The sequence below is a fragment of the Canis lupus genome, chromosome 23, assembly GCF_048164855.1.
Source record: "Canis lupus baileyi chromosome 23, mCanLup2.hap1, whole genome shotgun sequence".
Lineage (NCBI taxonomy): Eukaryota > Metazoa > Chordata > Mammalia > Carnivora > Canidae > Canis > Canis lupus.
In genome coordinates, this window is record NC_132860.1 from 6,186,043 (window position 1) to 6,205,963 (window position 19,921).

The following is a 19,921-nucleotide window of genomic DNA, read 5'->3' on the forward strand; positions in this document are numbered from 1 at the left end:
AGAATTCCCCTGGGACCCATCCAGCCCTGGACTCTTTGTTTGTTGCAAGATTTTTGATGATTGCTTTAATTTCTTTACAGGTTATGGATCTTTTCAGGTTTTCTGTTTCTTCCTGTTTTCTTCCAGATTTGTTGGCATATAGTTGCTCATAATATGTTCTTATAATTGTATTTCTTCTATGTTGGTTGTGATCTCTCCTATTTCTTTCATGATTTTACCTATTTGGGTCTTTTCTCTTTTCTTTTTGATAAGTCTGGCTAGGGGTTTGTCAATCTTTTTAATTCTTTCAAAGAACCAGCTCCAAGTTTTGTTGATTTGTTCTACTGTTTTTTTGGTTTCTATTTCATTGGTTTTTGCTCAATTTTTATAATTTATCTCCTCCTGCTGGGTTTAGGCTTTATTTTCTGTTCTTTTCCCAGCTTCTTTAGGTACAATGTTTGGCTATGTACTTGAGAACTTTCTTATTTCTTGAGAAAGGTTTGTATGGCTACAGACTTTCCTCTTAGGACCACATGTGCTGCATTGCAATGGTTCTGAACTGTCATGTTTAATTTCCATGTTGTTTTTTTTTTAATTCTTCGTAATTTCCTGGTTGATCCATTCATTCTTTAGTAGGATGCTCTTTAACCTTTATTTATTTGTTATCCTTCCAAACTTTTTCTTGTAGTTGACTTCAAGTTTTAAAACATCGTGGTCAAAAAACCTGCATGGAATATTCTCAATCTTTTTGTACCTGTTGAGACCTGACTTGTGACCCCATATGTGATCTATTCTGGAAAACATTCCATGAGCACTCATGAGGAATGTGTACTCTGCTGCTCTAGGACTGTCCCTCCTGGGAGAGGGAGGCGGGTGTCACCATGCTTCTACCTTTTCTGGGTCTCTGCCCAGAGAGTGGTCACAAAACCATGCAGCCCTTCACAGTTTACAGCAACACAGAGCAGAAAACCGGTGCTAAACTCAGTTTTCATCTGGCTTTCCCACTTCAATGACTGGGAACTCTGCTGCACCCAGGCACCCCTGTTCTTCCTGTGACCCCAGGGATCCTGAGACCTTGCTGTTCCACTTGGTATTTTCTCCTGCTTTGACACCTGAGCACCTTTAAGTCAGGGATGTCCTCCACCGTAGCCAACTTCAAAAAGTTCCAGTTTTGCATTCTGCTGCTGCTAATACTTTGTGGTAGCCTCCTCAGGCAGGCTCCCTCCCCTCCTGGTGTCCTCCAATATGTAGCCCCTGATTCAAGTCTCCACACCTCCTACCTTCTGAAAAAGGCAGTTCTATTTAGAGAATTGTAGCATTTCTTTTCTCAGATCTCTGATCGATTTTGCAGGTGTTCAGAAACATTTGATAATTATCTAGCTGAACTCCAGGGACCAGATGACTTTAGGGTGCCCCTATTCCTCTGCCATCTTCTCTCCTCCTAGGCCTGATTATTTTAAAAGGAGGAAGATTATATTCAGCTCTGTTTCATGTTGCAAACAGCCATTCTTCTCTTACATTAGTCTTGGCCTTAAAGGGATATCAAAGCCAGTACCTCTAGCTTAGGCTGCAGCAGTGTGATTTAATGTTAAGACCTTGGCTCTGGGCTTGGACTTGGGACTACATCCCAGCCGTCATATTTATTGTCTGTATGCCCTTCTTTAAAACTCTTTTACACTTGTAAAATGGCAATATTAATAACAGGCTGACTCAAAGTTTTTGTGAGGAATGAATTAAAAACATGCATTAAAGGGCTTACCATAATCTTCAACAGGGATAGGTACTCAAAAAATATTAGCAATTATCAGTGTTTGGCAGTTGCACATAATCATATTAATTAGAATTTCAATTTCTCCTCTAGTTTCATAGCTATTGTACCACAAAACTCTTTATACTCAGCACACATTCTTTGTTTCTTCTATGATTAGTGACTTTGAGATGATTGGGTGATTTATTAAATTATTAAGCATAAAATAAGAGATTCATTATTACAGCTTCCCACCTTTCAAAAGCATTTATATAAATAGTCTAAGACAAATAGTAGTTGTTTTGTAAACATGCTAATGGCTATGAAAGTAATAAATCCCAAACCAAAACCCTCAGGCCATTTCCTCCAATGTTAGGTTATAGATCTCATTTTTCTTAGTTTTAACTGAAATTCTTTTTTAAATTTGACTTTTTTCCTCCTCTTCTTTTCTTCCTCTTTTTTATTTCTATTTTTATGGACTTGAAAAATAAATACTTTGATGTTTAGAAAAAAAAAGTGAAGTTAATTATCTTGAGTACTAATTATAAATCACTTCACAAAATGCTATTTGCTAAGTCAAATGATGTAAATTATTTCTACCATTTCTTTGTTTTATTTCCATTGCTATCATTCATTCCTAAAGCTTTTCCAGTTTCACTTGATCCTTTAATTTTTATTTTTTAATTTAATTTTTTTTCAAAGTTTCATTCATTTGTTTTAGAGAGAGAGCATGCAAGCAGGGTGGAGAAGGGCAATGGGAGAGGGAGAGAGAAATTTAAGAGGACTCCCTGCTGAGCCTAGAACCCCATGCCAGGGACCCTAAGACCTGATCTCATGATGTGAGCCAAAACCAACAGTTAGATGCTTAATCAACTGAGCCACTCAGGTGCTCCTCATTTTTATTTTGTTTTATTTTTTAAATTTTATTTATTTATTTATTTATTTATTTATTTATTTATTTATTTATTTATTTATTATGGGCAGGGGGATAGAGGTAGAGGGAGAAGGAAAGAGTCTTAAGCAGATTCTGGGCTGAGCATGGTGCCAAACAAGGGGCTCGATTTCACAACTCTGACATCACAACCTGAGCCAAAACAGAATTCAATTCTTAACCAATTGTGCCACCCAGTCACCACTGACTTCATTCTCTTAAACAAAGGTAGTCAAAGTAAGACACAGAGTTCTAATGGAATGAGAGCTTGAACAATATAGAATGGAATGAATGATGAATTTTTAGATTCTTATGTATTCAAGTCTTCCTTACTTTACTTGGTTTTGACATTACTTGCTTTTGTTTTGTTTCCTTTAGTAGATTCTTTCTTATTTGCATTGTTGCTGACTCTGTTAGAGTTTGTTATTCTATCTCTGTAATGTGGATGACTTATTTTGATCTTCTAAAATCACTTAATTTGAATTAAGTGAATTCACTTAATTTCACCATTCCTCAAACTTGATTGTCTTGGTCTTGAGTCTCCTACATACAATATCATCAAGAATTTTGGATAAAAAATGTCTGCAGAGAGTTGACTCCTAAGATATATATAACCAGGTAATATTTATCATGTATTGAGAGTTGATTTTGTTCCAGATACTTTGTAGTAAAGATCTCATTAAATCCACATAAGAAAGAAGTGGATATTATCCTCCTTATCCAGATGAGGCCAAGGATTACATGCGTAGTGAGCACAAAAGTGGCCTTGGAAATCATGTCTATCTTTTGATGCAAATCATTTTTCTAAATACAAGGTATTTTTCTTGCCCCTTTTGCTCCTTTCCTTTATTACCTTTTTCCTCTTTTATTTTCTTTCCATCTCCTTCATGTTTCCTTTTACTTTATCCTTATTTTATTCAAGGCTGGAAGGGTCAAAGATGAGTTGAGTCAGGACCTTAAAATTAAGTAATTCCTATACTAAAGCTTCATTTTATATACATATGTTAACATCCGCTAAATATTTTTAAATTAAACAATGAATAAAAAGTGAATCTCTAATGTGACCAAGATGGTGGAATAGGAGACCTCAGCCTCCATTCCCCCACAATGATAAATAATTAAATAGTAACCTATAAACAAGAACAGTTCTAGAAGAGCTGTGTAGTACACTTAAGAACTTCAGCAACATAGGAGAACAAAAACTTGAGAATAACTGCATAAGAAAGAAAAGAAAAACAGGTTCACTTGCCTACATTACCTCATCCCTGAGCAGCTAGAAAGAGTCGTTCTCACCAAAAAAGGGAAATCAGGTGAGCACCAGGTTCTGCATTCTTTCAGAGCACCCTACCAAGGACCTGCTTCAATTTCACCCCGCTCAGAGACCAACAAACCTCAGATGTTCCTAGTCTCTGCTAGGAATAAGAAAGAAAACTGTGCTACTAGTATCAGCTGCACAGTGGGAGCTACCTCTGTTCCCAGTGATCTGCTCTGCAAACAATCCCAGCAGCTTTCGCCAGAGAAGAAACCAGTCTCCCTGCAGATTTCACTAGTCTTTGCCCCGCAGTTATTTATCTTTGCTGTTGTCTCCTGCATCAGTCCCTCCTGCTATCCCACTCCAAGACCAGGACCCTTAATGGCAGCCAGCCCAGGCCTCGGGAGCTGTGCATCTGCTAAAAAGCAGCATCATACAGTGGATACAACTGATATAATGGAAATACAAAGGATCATGAGAAGGCTGAACAATCACACGCCAACACATTGGACAACCCAGAAGAAACCGAGAAACTCCTAGAAAAGACAACCTACACAGATAGAATCAGGAAGAAATAAAAAATCTGAACAGACCAATAACAAGTGAGGACATTGAATCAGTAATTAAAACCACTCACCAAAAAAAAGCTGAGAAACAGACGACTTCACTGGTGAATTCAGTCAAACTTTTAAAGAAGGAATGAATGCCAATTCTGCTCAAACTCTCCCAAAAACAGAAGAGGAAAGAAAACTAATAAACTTATTTTATAAGACTGCATTACTCAGATGCCAAAGCCAGATGAAGATCCTATTAAAAAAATTAAAAAAAAAAATAAAACCACAGGCCACCATCCTTGATGAATATAGGTGCAAAAATTCTCAACAAAAAGTAGCAAAGTAAATTCAACAGCACATTGAAAGAACCATACAAAATGGTCAAGTGGAATTTATCCCTAGAAACAAGGATGGTTCAACATATTTTCCCAGAGTATATAAGATTTTATTTTGTTGATTTTTATTTCTTTAATTTGATGGACCACTTAACCTCTGAAAATCATTATTAAATTTACTGTGGTAATTGCTTCCAAGTCACTGTTTATCTGGGGGTGCCTGGCTGGCTTAGTCAGTAGAGCATGTAACTTGATCTCAGCATCATGAGTTCAAGCCCCATGTTGGGCATAAAGCTTACTTTTAAAAAATGTCACCGTTTATCTGAATAAACATAAATACCTTCTAATATGATATCACTTATGTAGTCATAGATTCTTATTTGAAAGCAAACTAATATAGCATTATTTATTCATAAGGTAAGAAAGGAAGCTCAAATTGCACTGCTTATTTTATTTTTAATTTTCCCCATGGGAACTTCAATGCATCTAGCTTAAAACAAACTTTTTTTTTTTTTTTTTTTTTTTGCTTTATTTTGAGATGAACAGGAATATACGCTCGGGAGGCTTCTCAATATCATAAATTCAGAGAAAGTTTTGGGAAAAATCAATCTTCTGAACAAATGCATCATATAGCTTGCAAAAGCACTTGAAAAAATAAATGTGCCTTGTCCATTCTATAACCCAAGATTAGTTGTATTGGTAAAGCTAAAAATCAAAACATGGGGATTCATGCCTAAAGCCATGTTAAATTAGGTTTTAAAATATTCTATTGCTGATTTGTTCTTTCAGTGGTCACATACTAAGTGGAAGAAATAAAATATAAATACATAAATACAGAGTTTCTTCTGACTCCAAACCACTTGTTATTTCCATTCTATATGGCAATACGATCAACATAGTATTATTTTTTATTCTGGCAGGTTTCCTCATTGCCTGCCATTGTCAGAGCTGGAATTTAAGGCTTGTCATCATTTACACTTGGAAATGGAATTAATTTCATGCATGGAATTAATACAATACATTCTCTGTGATTCTGTTGTTGATTTGGCGGTTTGATGATTAGCCTTACATCATGCTTAAGCACATTTTATACCTTGGAAATCGTGGTGGATAACCTGATTGGAATAAGGCAACAGACTATACTGTCTTCTTTACTGAACTGAATGTCAGGGAAACACAAATATTATTTGTGAGGAATATGAGTCCAGTGACTTGACACTGTTCTATCAAGTACTCAGAGATGGATCACAAGTAGATCAGCAATTTAAGCAACTACTAATAAGTATTTTGTCATCTTCTCTCTTGGAATATGGACATCCTTCCCTAGCAAGGATGGTTAATTTTTGCCTCTGTTACTGGGAACACCAGGTGATGGGCAACTTTCTTGTTTCATTCTAAAAAGTCTTTGTGCTAATAGGGTGTGCTGGTCCCTCAAAGGACTTGTCCACCAATAGTCTATTTGGGTCTTATTTGTTATTTAAGAACTATAACATGTCCCTTCCCCACTTTATTTCTATCCCCAACCACATTGTTATCTAGTAATCAACACAATGGAAGTATTAGTATTTGGCTATTTTTGCCTAAGTAATGACAGTTTTATGTGGTTCAGCCTAATATATTTCTATTGAACTCACTACCTAGTACCTGTTCCAGATAATGTTCCAGATAGATTTAAAAGATTTGAGATTATTTTGGAAAACTCTTAAACATAATAACAAGAACAAAATAAAATTCTGATAATAAGGGTGTGAATGAGTGTGTGTGTGTGTGAAGTTCTCACAGCATATGAAATATTGTAGAAATGTAGGAAGGGGAAGAACGCTACTGGATGTTTTCTAACACATCCACTGTGATACATTTTACAATTTTGGTACTATTTTTACACGTAAAATTTCCACAAGTTCATTCGAAATAGGAACCTTTTTGCCTACTCTGCATTTTCCATGAGGCCTTGGCGATGACTTTGTTCAAATGGCAGTGCAGCATTTTGCCTTTTTCATGCCTGTTACAAAATCATTGAAGTCAGCTCTTGAAGCTGTAAAACATAAATCATATTACTTGTTATTCTACAACCATATTAAACCTTGCAATTTCCTTCACAAGGAAACCTAACACCCAGTGTGAGTGTCATCTTGTGGAGTGATTCAAATTACATATGTGAGAATTGGCCATTTTAATCACAGTGTCTTTATGTAGCTGTTGATGTGTATGTGTCCATGGGGAGTTTGGGAACAGGGAATTAATACTATCATGGATTGGATTGGGGGGAGAAGAAATACTGTGATGTGAGTTCTTCAATCTCTACCTATGGAGCTTTTCTGTTTGGTCACTGATTCACCGTCATTTGAAGATTCATTATTTCTGTTTTAATCATTTTTTCCTTTGAGAATTGTCACTCTCGTCTTATACAACTAGGAAAATATATAGAAGTAAGGACTCTAGAGCTTCAAGAGACCCACCAGAACAATCGCTTGGCCAATTTTATAGTAGATAATGTCCATTCCTGAGGCAGGATGTTTCTTTCTAGAGACCAACCTTCTGAGTAGATTAATAGTAGGAATTAATGTTATCACAGCCAAATGCATAAATGTCCTACTATTGAGCTTCCATGTGTTTCATGATACACTAGAAAGAGCAGAAGTAACAAAATAGCAATTATAATTTATTGAATCACCACTCTGTATTTTATGTGTATTACTTATGTTTACCACAAGAGAAAATACCATTATCATGCCCATTTTATAGACAAGACACCTGAGAACCAGAGTGTGTCCAAGGTCACCATAGTAAGTGGTTGAGCTAGAATTGATGTCTAGATCTGTTTTACTCTAATATCTAAGCTGCTAATTACCATATTATGTTGACTGTTTGGATTATCTATTGGTGTCTAACAAACTATCCAAAACCTGAGTGCCTGAAATAACAATAATTTATTTTGTTCATAAGTCTGCAATTTGGGCATATCTCAGTCCATTTCTGTGACATCAAGTGGGTAACACATCTGGGATAAAGGGATCCATTTTTTTTTTTAAAGAGTTGAATTTGAGAATTTAATATTAATGAGGGAATGAGATTAAAAAAAAAAAAAAACCACCACCAACAACAAAAAACAACAGATCACTAGGGATAAAGTATCCACTTTCAGAATGGTCAGTCACATGGCTTATATAGTAGTTTAAGCTGTTGCCCTCTCTTCATGTGGGCATCTCTACAATGTATCTGAGGATTTCTCTTACTATGCTGGCTAAATTTTAAGGGGATCCTAAAAGAACCAAGGGGAAGCTGTGATAACTTTAATGGCTTAATATCTTAGTTTAATAAGAAATAGAGCTCTAGCTGTGCCATAATCACAAATCTACCCTACTCAACAGAAGGGAACACAGATATCATCGTCTTATGGAAGGACTGACAAAGTCACATGGTAAGAAGAGAGTGAGGTGAGTGGCATTAGGCCATCCATTTTTGAAGATACAGTCTACTAGACCTACCTATTTGCATGTTCGGAGAATCAACAACCCACTAGTCATGAGTTTTTATTTAAATAAAACTTTTGCATATTACAAAGCTATTTACATTACAGAAAATACAAGTATAGATTGAATAAAAAAAAAATCTAAGAAGTTCCCAAATCTCACCCACTCAGACATATAGTGTTATATACACACTTGAGTATATTCTTTCAATCCCTCATCTGTGTGTGTGCATGTGTTCATGTGTGTGGTGTATCATACAGTATATGCATGTGTCTTCTAGACATATATCCAAACATACAGATGTACACACACATGCATGCACATACACACATTTCAGTCACATTATTGATCCTTAATCATTCTTCCTGTCGGCCATCAGAACTATACCTATGAGGTCTATTGATGTTCAGCCTTTCCCTCTATAATTTAGGACTGGCCGTCATAGTCACTAAAGTTTATAATATCTGATCCCCAAAAGGAAAACCTAACACTCTTCATTTACTTATGATTAATGTCCTTCTCATCTTCCTGTCTTCCTACGTTTACTGTTAAATTCACAACCAGTGCTCATGCTGATAGGAGGGCCTTTGGATGTAGCACATTACATGGGTTCTACGGACACATATGGTATTGATTGAGGATATGAAATCATATTAACAGAGACATGGGAGCAGAGGCTGGAAATATGCTTGTACTGCTGGTCATGTTCTCCTGACTTTTATTCAAAGAACATGCTTCAGTCAGCTGCTAGTCTAAGTGTAAGACATATACATCAGACACAGAACTGACCCACAGCTTTGAGCCAAGCACATCCTGAGCCAGCCTCGCTCTGCAGAACCAGCTGACCTGCAGGTTCATATGTAAGAATAAATTATTGATGTTTTTTCACTGAGTTTTAGAGTACTTCTGTTAGTCAAATAGTTTACAAATTCATCAGGAAGAAACGTTGAATACCTAGCTTCTATCAAAATTTACATACAAAGTGAAGTTTTGCATCAACCACCTGACAATGACAGTCATTAATCCTGAACTTTTAGAATTATAACACTACTTAGGATCAAAACTGTCCACTTTCAAATTTAAAGAGAAAAGACATTGTCAGGCTAACAAAGGCAGTTTACTTTTGAGTTAGAAACGTTTGAGTGATGAGAAAATCAGGCATAAAAAACAAAACTGGATAAAGAAGTGATTTTTTAAAATACAGCATATACTGGTAAGAGTTCTAAAATTGGAAACTATTCCAGGAATGGCCTACATGACCTTGAGGAAATCATGCTTTCAATTATCCTTGTGTATAACATGAATAGATTAGAACAGACATTCTCCTGTGCCCTTTGATGTTGTAAAATTCTGACCAATTTCTAGAATGTAAATAGGAACTAACAAGAATGAGCTCTTACTCTCAAGGTGAAGCTATCAGAAGTAGATGGTACTAGTAAAAAGATCCCTGTAAATGGCCAAAAACAGAAAGTAAGTAAGATCCCAAAGCTTTATTCTTCAATGAAGACTACAGGGTGATTTCTATTAGAAACAGAGTGAGAACTTGCTTATATACTTGTGTGATATAATCTGTCTTCCAATATTGATTGATTAATATGGTGGCAAAATTCTTCTTTAAAGACAAAAGCAAAGCTTCATTATCTAAAATTGTCCAATACTTTGATACAATAATTATTCCTTACCACATTTTTCTTACTTTATACTTGTAAACTATTTGAACGCTGGGTCATAGAGACTAGGATACTTCTTTTTGCTCTCTGAAAACATAGCCAAAACTCCCAAATAATATTGTCCTTCTTGACAATCATCATATTGTTTCACTCATAAGGGGAATATAAGAAATAGTGAAAGGGGACTATAAGGGAAAGGAGGGGAACTGAGTGTGAAAAATTAGGAAGATAAGCCATGGAAGACTTCTAACTCTGGGAAACAAAGGGTTGCAGAAGGAGAGGGAGGGAAGAGGGGTTGGGATAACTGGGTGATGGGCACTGAGGAGGGCACTTGATAGGATGAGCACTGAGTGTTATACTTACTATATGTTGGCAAATCGGACTTAAATAAAAACAATTAAAAAATATTGTCCTTCTTGTAAGACAAATCATCAAGGTGATAGGTCAAAGATCTCCTATCTATAACTTTGTGAGGCAGGCAGGGAAATATAATATTACCCTCAGTAGAGAAAAGTAGCTTACCTTCAGCCCTATCTCATACCCCTACTATGGTTGTACCTTCCTCATTACTTGCATTCGTGTCTACTTTTTTTTTTTTTCATTTTTATTTATTTTTTTAAAGATTTTATTTATTTAGTTGAGAGAGAGCATGAGCAGAGGGGAGGAGCAGAGGGAAATAGAGAAGCGGACTTCTCCCTAAACTGGGAGCCTGACACTGGGCTGCATCCCAGGATGCTGAAAACATGACCTGAGCCAAAGACAGACGCTTAACCAACTGAGCCACCCAGACTCCTCGATGCCTACCTTTAAAGTCACAGCTTAAATACCACCTTCTCCAAGGATCTGCTGTGAATGTTTCAGTATTAATCACTATTTTAATATTAAGTAATGTATTTATTTAATAGCACATAAATAAGTAGTTTAATTATGTATTACTATAACAAAGGTGACTATGCATTCTCCAGATGCCATTCTTTCTTCTTTCAGCCTTCCTAATAATAAATGGGACTAACTGAGATCTAACCAATTTTTTTAAAGATTTTTTTTTTTTATTTCTAAGTAATCTCTACACACAACTTAGGGCTTGAACTCACAACCCAAGATCAAGAGTTGTAACCTCTATTGAACTGAGCCAGCCAGTTGCCCTGAGATCTAACAAACTGTATGTGAACAGAAATATGTAGGCACTTCCAAGCCTGGTTCATAAAGAACTCACACATGGACCTCCACATTCTTTCCATTTTTCTCTTGATACAAGAAAACACTATACCTTTGAAACTCGTGTTGATGTCAGAGCCATGGTGTAGAAAAATATACAGTTTCATGAATTAGGACAGAGTGAATAGCCACTTGCCAATCAGAGGCATCCATTTTTTTCATTTTTAGACTTTATGTGAATAAGAAATAATCATCTTCTGTGTAATGCCACTGTGATTTTGCATTTTATCATTCTTATCTAGCATTGCAGTAAGTAGCATAAAATTTAGTACTTTGAAATGGGATTCTACTTTAACAATGAGCTAAAGTATTTGCCTTTTTTTTATAGTGTTTCATATGTGTGTGATGAGGAACAAAGTGTTAGATGGGAGAAAGTATGCTTTGGGGAAATATTTGTTAAAGCAGATACTTTCGCTTACATGGAATATAGATGACAGGTTCTCAGAGAGCCATGATTCTAGAGAAATTTTTGGAGAGTGAAAGTTTTGTATATGTTGCTTACTTTTTGACTGACTATAGCAAGAAAAGAACTGGCCAAGATTTTGTAGGTTTTCAAGCAAAAATCAAAGGGAATTGAGAGAAATCAGAGATCAAGGGTCATATGGGCTAAGGGAAAAAAAAAAAAAAAAAGAGTCCTGAATGTTGAATAGTGTAAAATAAGAATAAAAAGACATTGAGATACAAAGGCCCAGAAAAATTCTTGGTTGAACAAAATGTTCCAGCCTTGAGGTAAATAAATCCCAGAATAAGGGGACACCCTCCCACGGACTGTATTGATGGAGAGCTTAAGATAAACTATTGAGACATTGAAAATAACTTGTTCTACTAAAAGGGCAAAACCTTTAATGGTATGTAATTGCTCTAAATGATGAAGTAGCACAAGCTTCTAATAACAAAGCGGCAGAGTGAATCAAAAAGCAGAGATTTTCAATTATAGTGAGAGCACTATACAGTGCTAATGCTAATTCCCTCCACAGCTGTCCTGGGAAAATTCTCATTCTAAAAATATAAATTATAGTGCCAAACTTCTACTTTTCATTGCCTACCCCCCCATTGTTTCTTTGTCACTAATGACCTCGTGATTGCCAATTTTGATGGCATTTTCAATAATTTAGTTAAATATTTTTTAGCACTTCCCTTGTACTGTGAATAGAGAGATTAACGGAATATGGTTCTTGTCCTCAAGAATCTCCTATTCAAGGAAGGAGGTTGTATCAAAGTCAAATCTATGACTGAAACTGCCCAATAAGAGTTGCCACAGACAGATGGTAGCGACACTCATGCTGAGCGTAGCATAACCTATAGGGTTGTCAAACCACAATGTTGTACAACAGAAACCAACGTAACATTGTGTGTCAACTATGCTTTAATTAAAAAACGAAAAAAGAGCAAGTTACCAAAACAATAAAATTACTATGATACTCTAGAAAAAGCGATCAAACACTCAAGGGATAATCTCAGAGGTTTCATGAAGATTTGGAATTAAAGTTAGACTTTAGAACCTACTGCTTCTAGCAGTATGGCAGCAGGAACCAGCTTGAAACCCTCTGCTTAGAAAAAACTCTATAGAAATGTTCTATAATTTTAAAAAGTCAGTCTCAGTCAAATAAACCTCAACCATTTATCAAAGGCAACCTATTTCCCAATATGTATTTGAGAATTTCACAATAAACACTTGTTAGAAAACATCTTGGGTTATAAAGGAAGATGGAAACAGAGCATACAGGCAGGTTTTGCAAATTGAATGATCAAAGAAATGCCTGATGCGTAGGATGTTTCACTTGCAGACGTCAACATTTTCTGATCACCTCTTACCCACAGGCAGCTTCCCTGCTTGAGATTCTCAGCTTGCACATACTCCAAAATGCAGTTTCTAAAATTCTAATGGCCTTATTACAGGATAATTCCTTTTGGCTAGTAAATTAAGTAACACATGTCCACTGAGGTCAAACCTTTCATCAATGATATTTTAAAAGTTTTGTTCTGGGGTACTGGGTGGTATAGTCAGTTAAGCACCCAACTCTTGGTTTTGACTCAGGTTGTGATCTCAGGGTCATGAAATCAAGCCCCATGTCAGGCTCCATGCTCAGTGTGAGGTCTACTTGAGACTCTCTCCCTCTCCCTCTGTGCCTCCCCTTTTCTCTCTCTCTCTCCCTCAAGTAAGTAACTAAGTAAGTAAGCAAATAAGTAAATAAGTCTTTCTAAAAAATATTTTTCTCTCACTGTCATCTATAATTTAGGTAGGATTGGATAAGAGCATGGACTTTGGAACTCAATGCTGTCTATGCAACTCACTAGGTTGTTTGGCCTTAAATAATTCATTTAACCTCAATCTTCTTTATGACAATATAGGGATGATATTATTACTTTCTGCCTGGGCTATAGTATGGATTATGTACGGAAAAAGCATAAAACAATGAAAGTTGTTTTTTTCCTCTTAAAATCCTTCTCCTTTTTGATTCAATCTTGCCCTCAACTCATGGGGTCCAACTCAACTTCTAGTACTTTAATTGATTTGAGAGATTCAGATAAGTTTTGATACTAAGACTAGAGGTTGGCATGGTCTCAGCCCACAGGGGCTTTTCCTTCATGATGAAGAAACATTTAACTTTCGTTAGTTCCATTCACACCTCTATCTCAGTGCCTAATACAGTGCTTGGGACATGGTAAATGCTCAATAAATGTTTGTCAACTTAATAAATAGATGAACAATATATAATAGACCAGGATGTGATAAATATAACAGTGGTACAAAGAAGGCAAATAAGGAGAGCAGATGGGAGAGATCAGTTACTTCTCAGAATAGTATGTATAAATGGAGAAGTGGGTTGGTGAAAAGAGAATTCTACTAACCCACTAGGATGATGATGAGTTTCCTTTATCTTCCTATTTCATATTAAAATTATCTAAGAAGATCTTAATGAAATCCCATGAACTAGTCAGTCCAGTAATCTCCAATATACATTTTGGCACCATTTTACACTATAATTAACACCATATTTTACCTGCTTCATTTAACATAATATCTCTAAAAATAAATTCAGTCTTGTAATAGGGTCAGCTTTGACATTTATTCTAAAAGATCATTTTAGCATTTTTAATTAAAGATATTCATGTTATAGTTTATTATCTGTCATGACGGTGTTGGCAGTGAGCCCGTCTTCTGTATGGATCCAAAAAGGAATAATGAATTAAGCTTTAGCTTTGATACCAAGAGACTTCAAATCATTTCTTTGTTGTTCCCTATTAATTCTGTGACCAAAGGAAAGTCATCGATTCATACTGAAATTCTTTTTCCCCACATGTAAAATGAATATTTCATTATAATACCCTGCTATTACTACTCCAGAGAGTTTCTTAAAGGATTAAGTTAAATAAAACTAAAGTTATTTTTAAAGTTAAAAAGATAGAATAAATGCTAAAAAGTAAAAGCATTTTATAACAACAGTTCTAGTCATAATAATACTGCTTCTTGTAAATTTATGAACTTTCTTTAGAAATTCCCATTCTAGATTCTTTTGGAGGGGCTGTATTTACCTATTCTCAGAAGTAGGTTGGGATGCTAAAATCCCCATCTCTCTCTTGTGTAATTATTTAGTAAATCTGAAATATTTAGTGTCCCTACTTAATGTTGGCCATTTTGGGGGACATATTTGAGTATTTATTTATTCCTGATGACCTGGGTGTTATAGGAAGGGATGGATTCAGGTTTTGTGAAGCCTAAAGTTCATACTCTTTTACTACTCTTTTAAGAAAGAGAATAGACAATTATGAATATAAAACGAGATGTGCAAGTTAATATACAATTAGAAAGAGAAAATAATTTAGAACAGATTGCAAATTAGAAAAAGCTAATTAATAACACAAGTCACCAAAGACAAATAAAATATACTTTCATTAATTATCTGCCTGACATATCTTTATACTGTGTCAGTATCTACAAGCTCTTTGATTGCCTCCTGGTATGGGTAAAATTTTATTATTTTCCTACAGAAATAATAAAAGAAAAATAGCATTTTATCTAGCATAATTTATCCAAATTTGTTTTTGTATTACATATACTTCTAAAAATATAATCTGCCTTCTCAATTCATTATATGGTAAAAAATTACAGTCATATAATTTTAGGAAAATCAATAGAAAATTTCTTAATATATATAAGATTTGGAAGAACTTTCCTCAACCTAACTCTTGACTCTCTAAGTATGCATTAGACTTTAGTTCTATTCTATCGTAGACATATTTCCAGTGGGTAGGATAGGCTCATATTGTGCACCATCAGTTTAAATCACTGGTGGAGTTGGTACAGAGCAGTTGAAGTATTCCTAGAGGACATTCCTATATTGGTCTGGGAATACCTCATTACATATGCATATGATTTTGAGCCACATGATTATATTTCACTAAATTCAATCTAAAAGTACCTCTCATTCACTTTCCTCTTAGCTAGATCACTAAATTCTCTACAGTTGCTCCACTGCTTCTCAACATGAGGGGAACATGTGATAAGATGTGAGTTGGAGACAGTGGTCTAATTTGCATATGGTTAAAATATTTTATAAAAATGTATGTAAATGAATGTAAAATGGTACAGCCACTCTGGAAAACAGTTTGGAATTTCTTATAAACATGCAATTACTATATGACCTAGCAATTGTACTCTTGGGCATTTATACCAGAGAAATGAAAACTTACGTTCACATAAAAACCTGTACATGAAGGTACATTACAGCTTAATTTGTAATAGCCAGAAAAGGGAAACCCAAATATCCTTCAGTTGGTGAAACAACTGAAGTATGTTAATAATATGGAATACTACTGTGGGTTGTACATAAAATATTTTTATGTTCCTGCAGATTTGGAGCTTTCTGAATACATTTTGCTGAAAACGTGAGAACTAGGGCTGAGCAAGCCAGGAGAACTTAATTTACAATTGTCAAGATAGTGCAGGAACCCTAGGGAAACCTACCTAATTCCAGAGGTATTCATTTACATTTCAAAAGAAAATAAAGATCCGTATCTTGAAGACATCTCTAGGTCATAAAAGTCAGAGACGCCAAAGATTATCTGCATTTGGAGAGATATATTTACATTACAAAAGCTAGAGGGAGGAACCAGGGACCTTCACATCCCCTTTCCTTGGAGCAAAGATTTTTTTTCTCTTCTTCTGGGAGGAAATGGGGCCGGGGAGCCAGTTGTCTCCATTTCTTGTACACTCACAGAGAATATCTATCTTATTCCATTCTTCACTAATGGCACAGACTTTGAAGTTTGTATGTATAGGAATTTCCACCTGACTTCTATCATGCTGTCTCTTTAAGAATTGGGGGGAGGAATCCACACCATTATTTGATTTTTTTTTCATTATTTGATTTTTAAGTGAATAATGTTAATCTGTCTCTGATCCAGAATACTTCATGTGCATATTCAAGACAAAATGAATTATGATGAATACTAAAATTTCAACAATATTCATCAATAGGAAGGAATGAGCTGTTGATAATGCTACAACTTGTATATTGAGGGAATTATGCTAGTTTATTTATTTTTTGAAGATTTTATTTATTTATTTATTTATTTATTTATTTATTTATTTGAGAGAGAGAGCACAGAGGGAGAGGGGAAATCAGACTCCTGGTTAAGCAGAGGGCCACACAGGCTCCATCCCAGGACCCCAAGATCATGACCCAAAGCCGAAGCCAAAGCAGACCTTTAACCAACTGAGCCACGCAGGTGTCCCTGGTATTATGCTAAGATTAAAAAAGAAAAAGACAGTGGATCCCACAGGTTACATACTGCATGGTTCCATTTGTATGACAATTTTGAAATAACAATAGACACATAGAACAGATTCATGGTTCCCAGGAGTAGGTATGGAAGGGAAGTGCATCTTGATTGGGATAGTGAATGCAGAAACCTACATGTGTGTTAAAATTGCACAGAACTAAATGCACGCACACACAGAGAAATGAACACATGTACAACTGGCAAAATTTGAGTAAGATTGGTGTATTTTATCAACATCACATTTCTGGTTTTGATGTTATAGTGTTGTTTTGCAAGACGTTACCTTTGGAGGAAACTGGGTGAAGAGAACATGGTCTCTGGTCTCCCTCTGTGTTATTTATTACAGTTGCGTGTGAATCTACAATGATCTCAAATAAAAACATTAACAAAAATAACATGAGCAGATGAGCCCAGCATTAGAGCCCCTTTGGGGCCTTGAAAGGCTGTGTCTCTGAAGTTCATGCTCAGTCACGTTATGGTCATTGTTTGTTCATGAGCACTGAGCTGAAAGCGCTGTGACTTATCCTGGTCCGGTTTGACCTTTAAATCAGTGCAGAGCTTAAATAGAGACTCCATGAGGGAAGGGAATTTGTATTATCCATCACTGCATCCTCAGGAACTATTACTGTCTGATATAAAGCAGACATTCCAGAGAATTAATAAAGTCAAAACAAAACAAACAAAACTACATGAATCCTGATTTTATCTCAACAGTGCCTGGCTATTTGGGTTTTACTTATTTATACCGTGCCATTAGACTGCTCTAAAATAATCTGTCGTTAAGTGATTTATTACCAAATAAATGTGAGGAGTGCTGGGTATATTTGAAAGAGCCCCAATCTGTTCCCAGCACAGTAGTAAAGTACCGGTAATGCAAATTTAGTGTCAGGGTAGGAAGACTGTCTCAGTGTAGACATATGGATTCTTTGAGAATACCACCAGAGAATTAGCCTGCTGAAGCATTATTTCTGTTTCTTTTCTTTCTTTCTTCTTCTTCTTCTTCTTCTCCTTCTCCTTCTTCTTCTTCTTTTTATTTATTTTTTATTTTTATTTTTTATTTTTTTCCTATTCTCAGCCAGCTGGCAGATCTTCGAAGTCCAGGGACTACAATCCTTAATATCTTTTGAAATTTGTGGGTTAGGATCAACATTTGAGAGGGATGAACATAAAAGGTTTAGAAAGGTTCAATAACTTGCTCAAGATCTCAGACAGTAAGTGGTGAAGCTGACACTTGAACTAAGGATTTTCTTTCTCGAAAATCTGTGCTTATTCTATCACGAATGAGCTTGTGAGCAGCAAATCTGGAAAGGTATTTATATCTTCGGTCCTGTGATAAAATATCTCCCTCTCTGCAGATACTAAAAAACAACTCTCATAACTGAGTTTTGTTTTGTTTCTGCTTTCTCCTGTTAGAATATCCACTAACTTAGGACAGCCTGAAACGTTAATTTTTAGAAAGACACATGCAGCAGCTAGATATGATTACGATTCCTTAATAGCTATGTGCTATTAAGTCTGGGGCAAAACCAAACCGGGCATTTCACCTTGTGAGAGAGTCTGGGGGATGAAAACGAGAAGGCAGGAGGTGGGGAGCCCAGGGGGGTGAGGAAGGCTTGGCCATTCCAGAAGGACAGGAAAGGACCCAAAAGAAGTGTCTGGAGAACAAAATCAAAGGAGGGTAATGAAAGGAACCCTAGGGAAAGCTGGCAGCGGTCTTTAAAGAAGGTTATTATAAAAATGACATCAGCTGTAATTAACTGACATAGGATCTTGAAAGAGCTAACAAAAATAATTTAATCTTAAATAATTGGGAAAAGCAGATGGCAGGGGAAAGAATCGGAGTAGACCTGTTCTCCAAGAGTTCAGGAAAGCTGTGGAGAAAATAAAGATCACAGGTGCACCGGGGAGCAGAGAGCTGGTGAGGAATGCCAGGGGCCCGGGGGTAGGGGGCAGCTGCCTGCCCACTTCATGCTCTCTGCACTTTCAAAACCAAAGAATGGCCCAAGTGATCATCTTCTCCAGCCTCCCTGGGGCTACTAAGGAAATTGTGGCTCTAGAAGGGGAAATGATTAATGCAAAGTCACATTTTAAAGACATCTAGTGGAGCCCCAACCTCGTATGGCTCCAATAGCATCTTTTTTGGTGTGTCATAATGCCTGCTACTTTTCAGTCAGATTTCAATTGAATTTAGTGCACAGTTATACACACAGATGTAGGTATCCACACACACACATCGGACAAAAGAGAGGAGACATCTAATTTGTGGAAAATGGCTCTTTCCAGTTTGTTGTAGTTTGTTACTCTGATGTTACTGGCAAGGATGTGCATGGGATGGGAGTGGATCCCGTGCATTGACCACGAGCACCCCTCATCTTCTCACAGCTATTCAGTCATTAGGAGCATGATCTTTACTGCCTACCCCCTCACACAAAGATTCTTGAGATCTGGAAAGATAACTTTTGGGGACTTCAGCTAATACACTTGATTGACATAGATATGAAGCAATGTAGAGAAATGGGTAAGCCAAGGGCCTTAATACAGATAAAGTGGATTCAGTCTGCGACTCCCTTGTGTGTTAGCTGAGTGCTTTGGTGTAAATTATAAAAGATATTTAAGCCTCGGTTTTTGAGCTTATAAAATGCATATGATAATATCAACTTAATAGAATCATGAGGGCTGAATTAAATCCAACATATCTGACAGGCTTTGTGGAGAGCTTGGCCCAATTCCGGCACAAAGAGAGTATTCAATAAACTGTAGAGATTGTTACTGCTGTGAATGAGAAATTCCCCAAGGAAGATGAGATGCTTCTATATCCTTCCCCAAACAGGATAATCCAGTCTTATGTCTGTCCCTGTTACCTCCAAACTGAAGGAAATAAGGCAAAAAGACTATGTGCGCTGCTAAATATCCCCCTTCAGCAAATGTGAACTCCTTAACAACAAACATATGAACAGAGTCCCAAGAACCTATGG

General features: G+C 36.2%; 2 long non-coding RNA genes across 3 annotated transcripts in view; one reads left to right on the forward strand and one right to left on the reverse strand.

Annotated features, from left to right (window-relative positions):
- Nucleotides 1-19,921, reverse strand: part of LOC140614659 (uncharacterized) — a 273,756-nt gene that overhangs the window by 45,330 nt on the left and 208,505 nt on the right. The window lies entirely within an intron of this gene.
- LOC140615381 (uncharacterized) lies at nucleotides 2,958-4,746 on the forward strand. The gene is made up of 2 exons (XR_012016053.1): nucleotides 2,958-3,275; nucleotides 3,996-4,746. It is a non-coding gene; the product is annotated as an uncharacterized lncRNA (long non-coding RNA).